Source organism: Pangasianodon hypophthalmus, chromosome 3 (assembly GCF_027358585.1).
Source record: "Pangasianodon hypophthalmus isolate fPanHyp1 chromosome 3, fPanHyp1.pri, whole genome shotgun sequence".
Taxonomy (NCBI): Eukaryota; Metazoa; Chordata; class Actinopteri; order Siluriformes; family Pangasiidae; genus Pangasianodon; species Pangasianodon hypophthalmus.
Window position 1 is genome coordinate 321,262 of NC_069712.1, and position 20,685 is coordinate 341,946.

A 20,685-nucleotide genomic window follows, 5' to 3' on the forward strand; every position below is an offset into this window, starting at 1 on the left:
GGTCTGTTGTTGGTGCTGTAGTTGCTACAGTTGTAGCTGTAGTTGTTTCCTCTGTAGTTGTTGGTTCCACAGTTGTAGTGCTTGGAGCTGGAGTAGTTGTAGATGCAGCCTCTGGTGTTGTTGTTTCCGTGTTTGTTGTAGCCTGTGTTGTGGATACAGCAGTACTGGTCAGGTCTGTTGTTGGTGTTGTAGCTGGTACAGTTGTAGCTGTGGTTGTTTCCTCTGTAGTTGTTGGTTCCACAGTTGTAGTGGTTGGAGCTGGAGTAGTTGTAGATCTAGTTTCTACTGTTGTTGTTTCTGTGTTTGTTGTAGCCTCTGTTGTAGCCTGTGTTGTGGATACAGCGGTACTGGTCAGGTCTGTTGTTGGTGTTGTAGTTGCTACAGTTGTAGCTGTGGTTGTTTTCTCTGTAGTTGTTGGTTCCACAGTTGTAGTGGTTGGAGCTGGAGTAGTTGTAGATGCAGCTGTTTCTACTGTTGTTGTTTCCGTGTTTGTTGTAGCCTGTGTTGTGGATACAGCGGTACTGGTCAGGTCTGTTGTTGGTGTTGTAGTTTGTACACTTGTAGCTGTGGTTGTTTCCTCTGTAGTTGTTGGTTCCACAGTTGTAGTGCTTGGAGCTGGAGTAGTTGTAGATGCAGCCTCTGGTGTTGTTGTTTCCGTGTTTGTTGTAGCCTGTGTTGTGGATACAGTGGTACTGGTCAGGTCTGTTGTTGGTGTTGTAGTTGGTACAGTTGTAGCTGTGGTTGTTTCCTCTGTAGTTGTTGGTTTCACAGTTGTAGTGCTTGGAGCTGGAGTAGTTGTAGATGCAGCTGTTTCTACTGTTGTTGTTTCTGTGTTTGTTGTACCCTGTGTTGTGGATACAGCGGTACTGGTCAGGTCTGTTGTTGGTGTTGTAGTTGGTACAGTTGTAGCTGTGGTTGTTTCCTCTGTAGTTGTTGGTTTCACAGTTGTAGTGCTTGGAGCTGGAGTAGTTGTAGATGCAGCTGTTTCCACTGTTGTTGTTTCCGTGTTTGTTGTAGCCTGTGTTGTGGATACAGCGGTACTGGTCAGTTCTGTTGTTGGTGTTGTAGTTGGTACAGTTGTAGCTGTGGTTGTTTCCTCTGTAGTTGTTGGTTCCACAGTTGTAGTGGTTGGAGCTGGAGTAGTTGTAGATGCAGCCTCTGGTGTTGTTGTTTCCGTGTTTGTTGTAGCCTGTGTTGTGGATACAGCGGTACTGGTCAGTTCTGTTGTTGGTGTTGTAGTTGCTACAGTTGTAGCTGTGGTTGTTTCCTCTGTAGTTGTTGATTCCACAGTTGTAGTGGTTGGAGCTGGAGTAGTTGTAGATGCAGCCTCTGGTGTTGTTGTTTCTGTGTTCGTTGTAGCCTGTGTTGTGGATACAGTGGTACTGGTCAGGTCTGTTGTTGGTTGTGTAGTTGGTACAGTTGTAGCTGTGGTTGTTTCCTCTGTAGTTGTTGGTTCCCCAGTTGTACTGCTTGGAGCTGGAGTAGTTGTAGATGCAGCTGTTTCTACTGTTGTTGTTTTTGTGTTTGTTGTAGCCTGTGTTGTGGATACAGTGGTACTGGTCAGGTCTGTTGTTGGTGTTGTAGTTGGTACAGTTGTAGCTGTGGTGCTTTCCTCTGTAGTTGTTGCTTCTGCAGTTGCACTGGTTAGAGGTGGAATATTTGTCGATGCAATCGTTCCTGCCGCTTTTGTTTCGGTGGTCATTGTAGCCTGCATTTCAGTTGTCCCTTCTGTGGTTTCTGTTGTAAATGGTGTTGTACTTTGGGCTCCAGTCCCACTAAATACCAGCAATAGACATACTGTCCAAGTATAGACTATAATTATTTAATGTATTTAAACACATTGATTTCACTTCATACTTTTTCTCATTTAATTCAAAACCAGTGATTATTTTATCTCCCTAAACATCTGTCACAGATGTTGCAAGATGATCCCTTTATATTAGACATAATTATTAATTTAAAACTATTAAAACCCACTTTTATAAAAGTGAGCCATTTCACTGTTTCACTTTTTCTAGTGGGCATAATTTGATTGATTTGATAATTTGATAGGCTAAATTTGTGCAAAGGTAGTTACAAGTATATACATAATAATAATAATAATAATAATAATAATAATAATAATAATAATAATATAGTATTGTAGTTGTGTTGTAAAATACAGGATAAACATATGTTTCATTTTAAAGTGAAGTAGTATGTTTACTTACATATTGTGACAAGAGTAGTGTTTCTGGTGCCATTACTTTTAAAAAATGCAGACCTGTTGATATTCAATGATATCAAATTGGAGTTTTAATTGTTTTGAATGTGTTAAAAAAAATTCAATATTGCAACAACTGTACAATACAACAACAGCAGCAGCAAGAATAACAACAGCAATAATAATAATAACAATAATAATAATAATAATAATAATAATAATAATAATAAAATGATTCATTTTTAGTTTATATGCTGACACCATATTCTACTATATTCAACAACAAAATCAGAATATATGGTTTCTCAATTTAACTGCTGTTTTAATGCTGGTCTAAATTTTGGGGAAAAAATATGGGCAAATTGATCAGAAGCTAAACTGAGAGTTAAAAAAAAACAAAGAGATATATTACCTTATTTTATTCTTCAAAGTCATAACTTTCCAATCTCAAATGATAATCCTTTCCCTGTAACTCTCTCAGCAATAGCTTTAATGACAACAGACTTTTGTCTTGGAAACTGATTTACCACTGGCTTTATAAGGAGTGGTTATAGGTGTAGCTCAGGAGGCGTCTCCACCTTCTCATGACAAAAGCTATTTTTATGCATCTTAACAATAATGGGTGTTTCTTCATACAGATTTGATCAGAAATAGAATTATGTAAAACAGTCTTTCATCAGTTTACCACATTACCAATAATTTAAAGAGAACAATTTTGATGCTGTATTCTCCTGTTAAATTATTTGTAGTCCAGACTATAGCGAATTGATTTTAAAACTGACTCAGTTTAACAGTGATATGATTTTCTGTACAATTTTACAAATGTGCATTAATCGACTGCATTTTAAAATTTCTGTAAAGCTGTAAAGCCTTTTTAATGACTGTCTATTGTTAAAAGCTTTATCCAAATAAAATTTAATTGAACAAAAAAATTAAAATGCATTTTAAAAATCTAGTTAATGTGAAACTAACGTAAATGTAAAAATTTAATGAGGCACTAAGGAAAAACATTTCACTACATTACATCACATGTATGTAATATGTATGTGACAAATAAAGAACCTTGAACCTATAAAATAATTATATATATATATAAAGGATAAGATAATTTTTTTTATTTAAATGTGAAAATTTAAATGGTGAGCTATGGAAATGAATTAAATTAAAATGTATCACATAATAAATAAAATTTAAACAGCGACAGGTAAAACTAGTAACCAAGAAAATACACTATCTGGCCAAAACTATGTGGAAACTTGAATATCACACCAATATGTGGGCCTTCCCCAAACTGTTGTCACAACGTTTTAAGCACACGCTTGTATAGAATGTCTTTGTTTGCTGCAGCATTACAATTTCCCTTCACTGGAACTAAGAGGCTGAAACCTGTTCCAGCATGACAATGCCCCTGTACACAAAGCAAGCTCCATGAAGACATGGTGTGTGAATGTTGGAGTGGAAGAACTCGAGTGTCCTGCACAGAGCCCTGACCTCAACCCCACTGAACACCTTTGGGATGAACTGGAACACCGACTGCACCCCAGACCTCCTCGACATCCCAACATCAGAGCCTGACCTCACTAATGCCATACTCCATTTCAACCATGCGTGCATTTCACATCTGCAGGCTCATTTCATCAGTTTTTTTTTTTTATTTAAGCACTTTAAATATTTTTCTTGAATAGCTGATTTAAAAAATAGCTGCTTGTTTTATTATTTTCATTCATTCATTCATTCATTCAGGGGAAAATGTAAGAAAAAATATCTCAACATTTAATTGGACAGGTGCTCTTTGCTTGTACCGCCTTAACACATGGCTTTTCCACATGATAATGGTTACAAATTATTGTAACAGTTATAAACATGGCTAACATCTCAAAGTTTTTTTTTATTTGTTTATTTTTATTTGTTTGATTTTTTTATTTGATTTTTGTGTTCCTTTTTTGTTTGTTTATAGGGCTGGATATCTAGTTCACTACATTTCTTTAGCTGGCAGACATTACTAATTTTGCCAACTTGATTTTGGAAAACAGAAAACCAAAGGTGGAACAGGTAAAACAAAGCACACACAGGTATATAGTTCAATAACATACACCTGTGTTTCCCCATTTTAAAAACCACCAGCTGCCACTGGTCTAATCGTAGCCTTAACCCTAACTCTATTTTTTTTTAATAAAAGCTGTTTATTGATAGTTTATTATTATTAGTTAATCATTGTTTTGAAAGAAAACCTTCCACATGAATTTTAGAGCACAAATGCTGTTTGTATAATTGGCAACAAAATCAGTAAAGGGACTAAGACCAGGAGATATGTGGTGACATAAAATGAAAATAAGAAAATTGTATGTAAAATGTGAAAAAACACCAACTTCTAAAAATATCTCTTGCACCCTGTTGACGTAGTGGCTCTATTGTTATACTGCGTCACTGTTTTATACAACGTGTTTTGAATACAAATTGAAAATGATTCACCCAATACTGGAATGTTGTTCCTGTGTTTCATGACCTAATAGGTTTGTAAAGGTTTATAGATTCAAAGCTAAAGGCGTGTCTAAGAATAACTCCATATATCAGACATACACACCTTTGTCAGACGTCCAAATTATATCTGTCAGTTTGAGTCACACACACACACACAAAGACAAACGTGAAAAGTATCTTATAAATGCAGTAATACCTACATGTTGTTCAGGGTGGGTCCACATGCCAAACCTCTCACTCTTTCTGTCTTACACACACTTACTCACCTTTACACATTCACACGCTGATCATTCTCCATCTCACACACATTCACACACTGTGGTATAAAGAGTGCTGTACCACATAATTCTATTCTTAAAGAAAACTAATCAGCCTACTTGTCTTTAAATGTAAGGTGGCAACTGTGTGTGTGTATGTGAGGAGGTTTATATCATTACATGACACATTGATGTTGGATGCTACACGTAAATATTAAATTTATATTTTATTAAAAAATAAATTCATTGTTTCATTATGTATTTTATTATATTTCTTTTAAAAAGCACTACTTCAGCAGAAACCTTCCTTAACATCAACAGTTCAATATCACAATTATTTTTGTGGAAGAACTGACTCAAATATGATTCCAGGAATTAGTTGCTTCTGTGTGAAATAATGCATATGTTGATAATGTGATGCATATGTAACTTTAAGGCATAACAGTTTAATCACAGAAATGCTGATTTTTATGTTTTATGTCAATATTTTTATGACTCACTGAATTTCAAGAACCAGGTGTCCAAATTTGGTTTTCTTTAAAAAGCAGAATATTTAAAGAATATATATATATATATATATATATATATATATATATATATATATATATATATATATATATATATATATATATATATATGTGTGTGTGTGTGTGTGTGTGTGTGTGCTGAACCAGTGTTAATGGATTGTTTTTGTCTAACCGTTACTTTACACCACTTTGTTTGCGAACAAGCCTGAGGTAAAATTGGAGCTTTAGAAAAGGGTGTGTCAGGTAGAACGAATTTGTCTCTCACAGATACACACCCTTTCTAAGCACCTAACAGTAATAAAATACAATTCCTTAATTATGCATTAAAGTTATTGCATAAATTTAATGGTCAATTATCATAAGTACTTATGTAATTAGGATGACAAATTGCACAGAGTTGACATAATAATATGTCTCAATTCTAAACATATAGAGATTTATTTTTACACGTAATCATTTATTCATTTGACAGCTGCAGCTGATCCTCAAGATTAGTAACAGTCCTGCCACGAAAGCATAAGTGCTCAGAGTGGGCTTTAACACTTCTAGAGATACACTGGTACTAAAAAAAAATCCATTTAGGGCTCCAAGAGCCAGAACAGAAGTCAATAAAATGTATAAAACTGGGATTGACATGATCAAAGACGTGATCCAAGACACAATCCTGAGCTCCAGTTACTGCCTGCATAGTCTTACAAGCCAGGCTAGTGTTCAGTAGAGTGTCTCATGAAAAATATTGGTGTTATTTTCCAATACTATGCTGATGACACACAGCTACATGTTTTCGCAGGCCAGATGACAGGTATCTGCTTAAAGTAAAACAATGTATAAAGGAATATTTAACAATCGATACTGGGCCTCACTTATCAAAATTGTAGTACAGTTGTGTGTAAATATTTTTGTGCCCACACTGACCAAAAAATTACTGCCAGATTCCGAAAGTTTGTCAATTAAAAGAATGGCAATCACCAGGAAACTGCAAAGCACATTCAGGGTACATATCATTTGCATTTAGTAATGCCCACCAAACTCCATAAAAGGTAAAGCTCACAGAGAACTGAGCAAAACAGCTAAACTGCAAAGAAAAGGAATTTTTCAGAGGCAGAAATGGATGTTATTTTGACTCATGTCTATACCAATAAAAAATGCTAATATAATAAGACTTTCGGACAGAAGTCTGCTCACTTCAGCCTCTCTTGCACAATTTGCCCTCCTTGATGCAGTGTTGGAAAAGCAGGAGGGAATGAAAAGTATTGGAATAGCAATTGTCTTCAAGAGATCAAACTCAAATGTCTTCAGTATATAGCAGATACAAAAGAATTGGGTTTTGCCTGTGAAGACTGCATTCATTGTTAAAAAGGATAAACCGATATGAAGACCAGAGAGCTGTCTTTGGGAGAAAAGGAAGCCATTTTGAAGCTGAGAAAAGAGGAATAATCTATCAAAGCCACTGTACAAGCAATGAGATTAAGAGTAGACAAAGTAAGTAGACATGGCTCTCTCTACTTAATAAAGACGAGACTAGACAGAGCTATTAATTGTTTAAACAATCAATCTAACAGGGCAACACCTGGCAAGAAGAAACACCTGTCAGTCACATGTTCCAATATTTCTGAACACTTCAAATATGGGTTGGTTCAAACAAAAGGTGCCATGTTCTAGGTTGTTTAACACATCTAGATGTAAATATCAGGAAATGAAAGCTGAAATTCTGATCTATTGTCTCATATTTATCTTTTGATCTCAAACCCAAATGTCTTCAGTGCATAGCAAAAAAATAATAATAATAATTGGCTGTTCCAATACTTTCAGAGGGGACTTTATGTATGTATTTTAAAATTTATCATGCTGCTTGTTTTTATATCTGTCTGAAAATTTTTAGCAGAAAAAGTCAGGCTTTTTTCTTCAAGGCATGGGCCTGTGCATGCATTTCCTTTGAACCTGTACATGCGTCAACAACCAAAGTTTCACGTTATCTGAATGCAACATGGGTGTGACAACAGACGTTCAGGGGCAGGCAAAACAAGTTTTATATAGTTTAACACTTGCATAGAAGGGAGATGATGCAACACCACTCCCAGTGACAGAAATGCTATTGACTGACCACAGTGTCCTAACTGCTGCATTCTTCCAGCTATAAACTGCACACCCTGACAGCTTACAATTTGTCTCTTGGGATTTTAGTCATGCCAGTTGAATAGGAAACTAAGAGTCACTACCATGACAAGGCATTTGACTTTATAGTACTTAACTCTGGAAAAGCTAAAGCCAGTTAAAACCTTGTTTGTGACAATGCCTATTGTGAAAAGCACTATATAAGTAAAACTGAATTGAATAAGCTGAATGGGGCACCCAGAAGTTGACAAGCCTGACAACCTTCCCAGAGTAAATATTAAAATATAACTTTTAAACTTAAGTCACTAACTCAGAATATGATTCTTAATGCACATAGACAGACAGATAGACAGATAGATAGGTAGATAGATAGATAGTTTACTTTATTGATCCCTGAGGGAAATCGTTTTGTCACAGCAGCAGACAATTACAGACATAAAACATGATATTACAGACACCAAATACTAACAAGACACACTTATCTGTAAGTCAGTAAGTAAGTAAGTAAGTATTGTACAATACTTCCACAGTGTCATGTGGAATAAAGTGACAGTGAGTTAATAAATATAATAAAAACAGAACAGTAAAAATAAGTGTAGACAATTTGAGATAGGCAGATAATGTGCAATGTATAAAGGTGTGTTGGAGGCGTGTATGGAGGCTTGAGTATATTGTATGGAGGCATGTCTGTGTGCTTACAATCATAGACAACATCTGGTGGATGAGTTATAATTGCTGATGGCAGCAGATATGATGGACTGCATGTACCACTCTTTGCTGCAGTGTGTCTGGATCTGTCTGGAGCTGAAGGTACTGGTTAGAGAGTCATGGAGGGGGTGAGAAACATTGTCCAGGATAAGCAGCAGCTTATCCAGCATCCTCTTCTGAACAGTCAGTTCCAAGGAGTCTAGGGGTGCATCTTGTTCAGTAGTCAGGGCGTTGATCAGGGAGGCCGATTTTAAGGGCTGTCTCAATCACAAAATCCTTTCGCTTCCTAAAACGAATCCCACAATGCACCGCAAAAACTTGGGAGCAACGATGTTCACTATGTTGTCTTAAAGGAAATGACATCATATTTTCTGAAGCCTCTTATCTCGAAAAAAATGGTGGACGAACTCTTAGCCAACTTCGTCTACAAACGTAAGTAACTAATCGTTGTTGTAGTTCTCAGATGATTAATTACATTAGCGATTTTTAACTTTATTTGACATTCTATATACAGTTTATTTGAGTCTAACGACCTTTTAATAATTTAAAAAATAAAGTACCATGTCAGAAACATGTGTGATTAAGCTTTAAACAAATTTATGACATATAATGTCAGAAAGATATTAGTCCTGTCTGTTGTTGATAAATCCCAGTAGTGACGTTTTACAACGCGAGTATGTAGACCTGTTGCCAGAAATTGAGTCATCAGTGTCCCAATGTGTAGAGAGCCAGGGCCCTTACCAGCGCCCAACCTCGGGAACACGATATAATGATTCACCACCTAGGGAGCTAACTGAGACACACCCTATGGTGGTTCTAATGACCTGTCCGGCTTCCCTAATCAGTTTGTTCAGTCTGCTGAACCAGGACACTGTGGCATAAAAGATGGCACTGGACACAACTGATTGAAAATGTGTTGAACATACTGTACGTGACTGTGCATTTTGTTTTGTTCTGGAGAGGCCCGAAGAGTCACTGCATTCTTTTAATAAATCCGAAATGACATCATGTAAGTGCGTCATCAGTGAAGGTGTGGTATTTTAAGTGATGCTATAGACTACAGGAAAGTGAACAAATTTCAGCACTACAGCGGAAGCTTTATTAGTCATTTTATTCATTTAATTTTATTTAAAATTACTTAATTAAAAATAACTAAAGTCAATTAAGAAAAAAAAAAACAATCTAATTCAGATATTACGTTGAGTTCACAGTATGAACTGAACGTAAGAAAACTTATTGCTGAGATTCAAATCTTTGATTATTTCAATACTTCGTATGTCCACCTTTACATTTGATGACAGACTCAAGCCTCCTCGGCATAGAGGATACCTGTGTTGCACGAATTTCTGGATAGATGTTCTGCCATTCTTCAGAGACAATTTGTAGCTGCTCTTTGCTGAAGGGGTTGTGTTGCTCTACCTTTCTCTTTAAAATACCCCAAAGGTGTTCTATTGGATTCAAGTCAAGCGACATACTTGGCCAGATCATAGTTTCCACCTTTTTCTTCATTAGAAACTCTTGCATGGTTTTGGCAGTGCGCTTTGAATAGGAGTCACCTTGTCAGCCAGTACTTTGGTATATCCACATGCATTCATGGTGCCATCTATAAATGTCATCTCCCCAACACCTTCTGCACTCATGCAACCCCATATCATCACACTCCCACCTCCGTGCTTCACTGTCAGGACTATGCATTCACTGTTATAGTCCAGACCAATTTCACGCCAAACATGCTGGACCCCATCTGAGCCAAACAAATGTATCTTGGTCTCAAAGTGGTCTAAATGTGCTCCCAATATTCATCATGCTTCTTTTCATGTTCTTGAGCAAAGTTTAATCTTGCAGTTTTGTGCTGAAGAGAAAGCAAGGTTTTTTTTTGTTGGAAGCCATCCTTAGAGGTTGGTGATATGCAATGTCCTTCACACCATCTGCGCTGTCACAGAAACTTGGATTTCCATTGCAACCCCTGTACCAAGTCTGAAGCACTTGCCCGTCTGTTTTTCAGAGCTAGATTGTGTAGTAGCACACTATCCATGGCGTCATTTTAGGAAGATGGCCACTGCAGCTCTGATTAGTTTTATTATGGCTCTATATTCAATTCAGTTCAATTTTATATGTGTAGTGCTTTTAACAATACCCATTGTCAAAAAGCAACTTTACAGAAATATATAAAATCTGGATATGAATTTTTAAACTTAAGAATTTATAAATTTATCCCTAATGAGCAAGCCCAAGGTGACGGTGGTGAGGAAAAACTCCCTGAGACGATATGAGAAAGAAACCTTGAGAGGAACCAGACTCAAAAGGGAACCCATCCTCATCTAGGTGGAAACGGACAGTGCAATTATAAATCATTCCCTTCTATAACTGTAAATTATATATGGTCAAAAAGGAGTGAAAAAGGAGTACAGGACTCTACTGGATAACTTTGTGGACCTGTGCACTAAGAATGACTTACTCCTAAATGTGACAAAGACCAAGGAGATGGTGGTGGACTTTAGGAGGACTAAAACTTTGACTAAGCCCATAACCTTCATGGGTGAGGATGTTGGAATTGTTAACAACTACAAGTATTTGGGTGTACACTTAAATGACAGACTGAACTGGAGGACCAACACTGATGCTGTGTACAAGAAGGGAATGAGCAGACTCTACTTTCTGGATCTATCATTGGACACAAACAGGAGGTCACTGAACAAACTGCTCTCCATCATGGACAATCCGTCTCATCCACTCTACAACACACTACAGAGTCAGCGGAGCTCATTCTCCAAAAGACTCATTTAAATTCGTTGTCACAGAGAACGTTACAGGAGTTCATTCTTACCATTCGCAATAACATTGTACAACAGCTCACCTGTGTGTGACAGATGATAACACTTTCACATTACACTACTACAAGAAAGCTATCATTTAGAAAGCTGTCATTATATTCTACATTCTCAAGGTTCTGCATGTTCATCATTCACTACCAGTTTTCACAAGTGTACTTATGTAAATACTGATGTAAATCTGGTTAAATCTACAGCTGTGTTCCATATCTGCACTACTACATTTAATTTAACTTATTGTATTTTATATTTTATATTTTGTGTGTGTACGTATTGTATCTTGCTACTGACCATGTTGCTGTAACACAAGAATTTCCCTCATGGGATCAATAAAGTACGTCTATCTATCTATCTATCTATCTAAAAAGTGCAATTGTGTAACCACAAAAGTTCATTATAGTTTACGCATGAAGTATATTTTGTTTCAGTTATCAACTGTCCATAGAGACCTGAGTGCAAACCTGTTCTATACCTCCGGATTACTGCTGCAACTGTGTTTTGACTGATTTTTAGTTGGTCACTGACCTTTCTGCATCCTCTTCCATCTTTGTGAAGTCTCACATTCAGATTCCTCTGGCAATTCTTGTCGATGTGGAGCCATGATGCAGACCTGCATATGGACACAGTGCATAGGTCCAAGACTGAGAAAGTTCTGGTGTTCATGCAATTAGGCAAATTGGAAATCACAAGTATACTCAATTTTGTTTCAGTGATCACAGATAACTTGTGTGTCAGTGATCACAGGTGTATTCACTTTTGTTGTATTAAACTTTGGGGCCTGCATTTCAATATAGTCTTTCTAAAGTATTTGTTTTTGATTGTTCATAAGAGCAAATATGCTATTTTGAATCTTTTGCCATTTAAGTGATATTGCACAGGGGTGTACTCACTTCTGTTGTGTACTGTATACACATATATTCCTTTTTTATCTGCTGACTTGTGTCTCAACATGAGTTTTCCATATTCCGCTTCATCAGTTATTCCACTGTAGTAAATCATTATCGTAATTACATTGTAAGTATTAGTGTTGGGCTAATAAAGGGTGTTTTCCTAAACAGACAGAAATGAAAATAACCCAAAAGTCAGGCGAGGTAAAAATGTGCAGTGTGAAAAGTCCAAGCTGTGAACACCATAGCTTCTCTGCTGAATACAAAAACTCCTTCACTACAGGCCACTTTGCTTTAATTTACAAAAGTATAATATTGCACCATGTTTGAAAAATTGGTGCAGCCAGAAGCTGTAAAAGAAAAAACCCAACTCATCTTCACTCCAGCTGCTGACAACTAACAACTAACGTCGATTGTTCTAAAATCCTCTCTGACATCACACCTCGTTTCAAAATAACTCAGTCGTCCATCCAGATTTTACACCTGCCATCATCCTGTGAGGTGAGATTTAAGATCATCTGCGGCAGCAAAAGAGCTACTTATAAATAAACAGATGAAATCTGTGATCCAAATGTCAAGAAATATTCAGGGAAAAAAATCTAAAACCGAAAAAAAACACCCAGTCACACGTACCATCCCCACTCCTCACACCCTGAAATCAACTCTAATAATCATTTATAACCATTAATATTCATGCACTCTTATTACTATTCAGAATCCACTGAAACACACTAACAGAGTGAAATGTGTGCTGTTTTTTTAAGCTTCAGATATTGGATATAGAGTGATGCTATAGACTGTGGGGAAAAAGGAAATAAATCACAGCTCAAACAGAAGCTTCATTAAATATTTTAGAATTTTTATTCTGAAAATAAAAATAAGAAAAAGAAATGTGCTAGTTATTAATCCAGGGCATCATTTTACTATTTACTGTCCCTTGTCATATACAGTACATTTGCACAATATGATCACACTTGAATAATAAATGCTGGATTTACTTCATATCCTGGGTGAAACGTCAGCAACGTTTATTTAAAGTTCCTCTGCGTATATGTAAACTAAATAAAGTTTATGTATAAAAAATAAAGAGTTTTATATTTCATCTGTTTTAGATGCTCCGTGTCTCTTCCTGAAAAGCAGCTCAGAAGTTCTTTCTTAGGCTGAATAAAGTAAATAAAATATATTTCACACATTTTTAGCAGTAACCCCCCTTTAAAATGTATAAATGAAACTCTACAGATAGTACACAGAGGAGGAATTATAACAGGAGAGGCCCGAAGCGTCACTGCATTCTTTTAGTCAATCTGAAATGACGTCATGCGAGTACGTCACCAGTGACGGTGTGGTATTTTAAGCGATACTGTAGACTGCAGGAACGTGAAAATAAATTTCAGCACTACAGCGGAAGCTTTATTAGACATTTTATTCATTTAATTTTATTTAAAATTATTTAATTAAAGTAATTAAGCATTAAAATTCAATTAAGAAAAATAAATCAATCCTACTCAGATATTTTTGCTCAAAGAATTCAGATTAAAATTCAGATTTTATTGGTCACAGACACAGTACGAGGTGCAGTGAAATGCTTTCTTCCACTTTCCGTGACATAAAAATAGAATTTACATAAACCAGACTTTACTTCTACACAGACAGGAAAGGACAACTATGAAAATCTAAAAGTAAGGTGTAAGGGATACAAAGACAGGAGGCAGAAACAGTACGACTGTCCGGACTTTTCCGGGAAGGTTTATAATTATTTACATGCAGAAGTAATATTAAAATGACAGACTGTCTACGTAGCTATAAACAGAACAAACACCACACCGGAGAGCTAAACACTTCATCAGTTTTGTGCTTTGTGTTGTTTTGATTCCTGAAAAGGTCAGATTCCTCTCACTGCCTCATCAATACTGAGAAATATAAACCCTCCACCCTGCGGAGAGAAACTTCATCATTAATCCATCAGTCATAATCCATTCCCTCAGTCACTAATGATTTTAATATTCAGACCAATTCTCATTAGGAAGCGTTTTTGTTTTTCAACAGATTATAATCACATTTACACATCTCATAGTTTTTTATTAACTATGGTGATATTAACAATTTATATATATATATATATATATATATATATATATATATATATATATATATATATATATATATATAATCTTTTTGATCTGCTGACTCCATGTCTGTAGTAAATCATTAGTGTAATTACACTGTAAATATTTAGTGTCGGGGTAATTAAGGGTGCTTCTTAAGCAGACGTTGCAGTTTATGAATGAAAGGCAACAGGCACCACAGTAAGTTGTATAATAAAAGAGGAACTGCGTTCTGTTAAGTGATGTGAAGTTCCGTGGTGCAGGTGCGCGCTGCCCTGAAACAGCACCAGACCAGCATTCTGCTTTAATCCGCTGCTACTGGATATAGAGCGCTGCTGTAGACTGCGGGAAAGTCTAAATCAATCACACGATTTTAATAGAACCTTTATTTATTTATTTATTTATTTATTTATTTATTTAGAATTTTTTAATGAAATCGAACTACAAATTTCAGCGTTGTTACATATGTTCAGGGAGAGATTTATATAATTTAGAGCTAATGCAGGATTAAAAAGAGTGATTATCTCTGCCCGTAATAAATAAATAAATAAATAAATAAATAAATAAATAAATCAACGGAAATTCGAAACAGAATAAATGTTCAAAGCGAGTCAGACTGAAAGCGCTGCTGATCATTGTTGCAGATGAGGGAATTATTTTATGAAAGCTACAGTCCAGTTCTGCAATCAGCAGCAGTTCCGGAGAGAAGAGGCACGTCATTCCGAACATAAGCTGAAAAACTCTAAATCTAACCAAAGAACTGTTTTAATATGAAGAGGAAAAATCGACTTTAAATGCAGTGCACATTAATACATTTTAAACCAACCGGTTCTCACTTAAGCGTAAAACACTGAAGCCCTTTTAGCGTCACTGCACGCGCACAGAAGCGCGTCTTCACTATGCTGACGCAGAAAGGTTTATTGCTATTACTTAATCAGTGAATCCCCATGTGCATAGCAAACCCTGAGACTAAACCCAGAGCTGTGTTAGCCTGTAGAGGATCTCTGCTTAAACACGCATGTGCTCTAGTTTAGACAGATTGCTATGCAAAGTCATTCAGCATAAGTTTATATTACATTTGGGATATAGTTATTTTTATTTAGATCCAAGGTTTTTTTCTGCTGTAAATATAACATTAAGATAGTAGAATAAGAAATAAGAATAAGTAGTAGAAATATTTGTTGCTAATATTTTTACCCTAATAACACAAATATTTTAGACGTGAATACCAAAAGAACAGAACAGGCAGAGGAGCACGTTATACCAGAAATTGACTGATGCACTTTTGATCACTGTTTTGGTGGGGAAAGTATGTTTTATCAGTATCATATTACTTACAAATAACAAAGGACAAAATATGCGCGTTTTAAAATATAGAAAAGTGAGAGAACATTCAGTAATTTAGATACAGGAGACCCATAACTCATGGAAAGGTTTTGTTCGGCAACATGATCGCATACCAAAAATAATGAAAAGATTTAATGAAGAAACTTCCACAAGCAAGTAATAAACTGCTGCCCACTGATAAATATCAGCATTAAAATATTATGACATTATACAGATCTAACAATAAAGAATAAGAAGAATAAAAAATCACGAAAGTGTTAGCTTTTATTATAGACTGTGCTTTATTCACTTATCCACTTATTCTACTATCTTAATGTTATATTTACAGCAGAAAAAACCTTGGATCTAAATAAAAATAACTATATCCCAAATGTAATATAAACTTATGCTGAATGACTTTGCATAGCAATCTGTCTAAACTAGAGCACATGCGTGTTTAAGCAGAGATCCTCTACAGGCTAACACAGCTCTGGGTTTAGTCTCAGGGTTTGCTATGCACATGGGGATTCACTGATTAAGTAATAGCAATAAACCTTTCTGCGTCAGCATAGTGAAGACGCGCTTCTGTGCGCGTGCAGTGACGCTAAAAGGGCTTCAGTGTTTTACGCTTAAGTGAGAACCGGTTGGTTTAAAATGTATTAATGTGCACTGCATTTAAAGTCGATTTTTCCTCTTCATATTAAAACAGTTCTTTGGTTAGATTTAGAGTTTTTCAGCTTATGTTCGGAATGACGTGCCTCTTCTCTCCGGAACTGCTGCTGATTGCAGAACTGGACTGTAGCTTTCATAAAATAATTCCCTCATCTGCAACAATGATCAGCAGCGCTTTCAGTCTGACTCGCTTTGAACATTTATTCTGTTTCGAATTTCCGTTTATTTATTTATTTATTTATTTATTTATTTATTTATTACGGGCAGAGATAATCACTCTTTTTAATCCTGCATTAGCTCTAAATTATATAAATCTCTCCCTGAACATATGTAACAACGCTGAAATTTGTAGTTCGATTTCATTAAAAAATTCTAAATAAATAAATAAATAAATAAATAAATAAATAAAGGTTCTATTAAAATCGTGTGATTGATTTAGACTTTCCCGCAGTCTACAGCAGCGCTCTATATCCAGTAGCAGCGGATTAAAGCAGAATGCTGGTCTGGTGCTGTTTCAGGGCAGCGCGCACCTGCACCACGGAACTTCACATCACTTAACAGAACGCAGTTCCTCTTTTATTATACAACTTACTGTGGTGCCTGTTGCCTTTCATTCATAAACTGCAACGTCTGCTTAAGAAGCACCCTTAATTACCCCGACACTAAATATTTACAGTGTAATTACACTAATGATTTACTACAGACATGGAGTCAGCAGATCAAAAAGATTATATATATATATATATATATATATATATATATATATATATATATATATATATAAATTGTTAATATCACCATAGTTAATAAAAAACTATGAGATGTGTAAATGTGATTATAATCTGTTGAAAAACAAAAACGCTTCCTAATGAGAATTGGTCTGAATATTAAAATCATTAGTGACTGAGGGAATGGATTATGACTGATGGATTAATGATGAAGTTTCTCTCCGCAGGGTGGAGGGTTTATATTTCTCAGTATTGATGAGGCAGTGAGAGGAATCTGACCTTTTCAGGAATCAAAACAACACAAAGCACAAAACTGATGAAGTGTTTAGCTCTCCGGTGTGGTGTTTGTTCTGTTTATAGCTACGTAGACAGTCTGTCATTTTAATATTACTTCTGCATGTAAATAATTATAAACCTTCCCGGAAAAGTCCGGACAGTCGTACTGTTTCTGCCTCCTGTCTTTGTATCCCTTACACCTTACTTTTAGATTTTCATAGTTGTCCTTTCCTGTCTGTGTAGAAGTAAAGTCTGGTTTATGTAAATTCTATTTTTATGTCACGGAAAGTGGAAGAAAGCATTTCACTGCACCTCGTACTGTGTCTGTGACCAATAAAATCTGAATTTTAATCTGAATTCTTTGAGCAAAAATATCTGAGTAGGATTGATTTATTTTTCTTAATTGAATTTTAATGCTTAATTACTTTAATTAAATAATTTTAAATAAAATTAAATGAATAAAATGTCTAATAAAGCTTCCGCTGTAGTGCTGAAATTTATTTTCACGTTCCTGCAGTCTACAGTATCGCTTAAAATACCACACCGTCACTGGTGACGTACTCGCATGACGTCATTTCAGATTGACTAAAAGAATGCAGTGACGCTTCGGGCCTCTCCTGTTATAATTCCTCCTCTGTGTACTATCTGTAGAGTTTCATTTATACATTTTAAAGGGGGGTTACTGCTAAAAATGTGTGAAATATATTTTATTTACTTTATTCAGCCTAAGAAAGAACTTCTGAGCTGCTTTTCAGGAAGAGACACGGAGCATCTAAAACAGATGAAATATAAAACTCTTTATTTTTTATACATAAACTTTATTTAGTTTACATATACGCAGAGGAACTTTAAATAAACGTTGCTGACGTTTCACCCAGGATATGAAGTAAATCCAGCATTTATTATTCAAGTGTGATCATATTGTGCAAATGTACTGTATATGACAAGGGACAGTAAATAGTAAAATGATGCCCTGGATTAACAACTAGCACTGGACTTCATTAACTTTGGGAACAAAATCCTTTGTGTTTTTCCCTCCAAATAAGTTACAAAGTTTAACAGGATATTTTAGTATTTAACCAGAATATGGCAGTATTAATCTAGACTGTCAGTTTTTAACCAGTATGTGTCGGCTTTTAACCAGAAGGTGGCAGTATTTTACCAAATATTATTTTAATATTACCATTGCCTCTAAGTGGGTATTATTTAAAACTTTCCCTGAACATGTGACAACGTTGGGATTTGCTGGACAAAAATATCAGCCTTTTAGACAAGATCATTTATTTTTCTTATTTTAATTTTCTACATCAAAAATGATAAAATTTATAAAATATAATGATAAAATATCCATGAGTACTAGCTTTATTTAATGCCACATACTCATTAGGTTTAATCCACATTTCTGTTAAACACAGTACATCAAACTCCTGATCAGTAATAATTTCATTAACAATAAGCGCTTTAGACGTAAGAGATCTAATATTCAACAGTCCTAGCTTCAGCTCAAAGGTGCTGGCTATGCATTCAGTAAGATTCCCTAATTTTATGTGAATTAGGTTATTAAAACAAACTTTGAGTGTTTCTACATTTTTGTTTAGCTCGGGGAACAGACACAGTCGCAATATAGTGGAGACCTAAGTGACAACTCAGTGCAGCTAGCATTCATTCCTGAAACATCATTTCTTCAGGTACCTTCAGCGTCATAGCTTTGTTTACAATATGAACCATACATTTCCTAACACCCCAGTAGACACACCTATCAACTCTTTTTTGAGCTCTCTACCAAGTACAAGAGATACGATATCTGTTTATATAATCTTATATATTCCTTGCAATCCACTTCATTGCTCAAAAATTAAAACTCAACGGGAGGAAGATTTGAATAATGAAATCTCAGATAAGAAAATATTTTGCACTGTGTGCATCTATTTGTGCAAGGCATGAGCTGGTCCAATTCAAGATCCTACGTTGTGCTTACATAACTAAGGCCAGGTTGTCCAAAATGTTTGATGATGACAATCCTATTTGTGACAGATGCCTCCAGTATCATGCAAATATCATACACATGTTTTGGTACTGTCCCTCCATGCACAAATACTGGTCAGAAATTTTCAACACTATTTCAGAAAGCATTAGGACTGTCTGATATTGTTGATTATTGTGCATACTCCTGATCTGATACAGGTGTGGAATTATCATTATCAATACTATTTTTGTTTGTTTGTTTTTCAAATATGTGGGACCAGGCAGTTGGATGTTAGTTGTTATGTATTTGTTGCTTTCTTTTGAACAGTAATTCATGTTACAGTATATTCAGTTATTGTATGTATGTATATAGACAGTAGACCCTTGAAGCTTGAACCACTGTCTATTTTATTTTCTATTTTATAAACTTTGACAACTGAATAAATAGAACAGAGGAAAAAAAGACGTTGTCACAAAAGCAGTTTTATAGATGTAGCTCTAGATTCCTAATGAACAAGCCAGAGGCAACAGTGCAGAGGAATACCTCAGATATGTAGTTGGATTATAAAAATTATCCTCTTACTGTTACAGTTGAGTACTATAAAATTAAATGTCTTGACATGGTTGTGGCTGTTATTGTCCTGTTCACCTGGCATGACTAAAATCCCAAGTGACAAAGAGTTAAGTGTCAGGGTGTGCAGGAAGAATACAGCAGTTAGAACATTGTGGACCTTCAATAGTTTCTGTCACTGGGAGTGGCAGTGCATTATCTCCCTTTTACGCAAGTGTTTAATCTTTAATATAAAACTTGTTTTCCCTGCTATTGAATGCCTGCTGCCACACCTGTGTTGCATTCAGATGTGAAACCTTAGTAACCTTAGTTGTTTACACATGTACAAGCTCAAAGAATCTGTATTTATCTGGAAGTGCTGAACATATACAGGCCAGTATGTATAACCTGTCATACAAGTTCATTCTACTTTCCATCTCAAGCATGGCATTATGAATTCTGCTTGGGCTATCTCTGCTGAGATAATGAGATTACTTTGAGAATGTTGGTTTTTGGATTTCTTCCATCCCGTATTATTCACATGCTTGATGACTCTCCCTCATTCTGTGAAGGGCACACCTTTAGCTTCTACTTCTTAGCTTTTTTTTCTGGATTGTGTGGAATAAGATGCTTATCAATTCTTACATGTTGAAAAGTACAAAAAGGCACATGTCTTGAAGAAAAGATCCTGACATTTTCTGGGCTTTTTTTTCTGACACAGATACAAAGACAAGGAGCATGATAAATTATAAAATACATACAGAGATGTGTTTTCACATTTAGGAGCTATCACTGGCCATTCTTTGGAGCAGGTATTCATATGTGTTGCTCTGTTGTAGCTCCACAATTCTGACTCTAATTGCACTCAGAGAGTTGTATTTAACATGAAAAGAATTATAATTATGAACTTATAATTAGAAAGCATGATTAAAAGTCAAACTTCAACCCGGTATTGCAACTGGTAACAATCACACCAAGGTCATTCACTGCTGCATATGATGTAACTGAAAGGCCACTAAGAGTTACTTCATAACCACAGAGCTTACTTCTAAGT

General features: G+C 35.6%; 1 long non-coding RNA gene across 1 annotated transcript; it reads right to left on the reverse strand.

Annotated features, from left to right (window-relative positions):
• Window positions 1-1,220: 1,220 nt before the first annotated feature.
• LOC128318030 (uncharacterized) lies at window positions 1,221-2,702 on the reverse strand. The gene is made up of 3 exons (XR_008301469.1): window positions 2,616-2,702; window positions 2,211-2,263; window positions 1,221-1,797 (listed from the first exon to the last, which is right to left on the reverse strand). It is a non-coding gene; the product is annotated as an uncharacterized LOC128318030 (long non-coding RNA).
• Window positions 2,703-20,685: the final 17,983 nt, after the last annotated feature.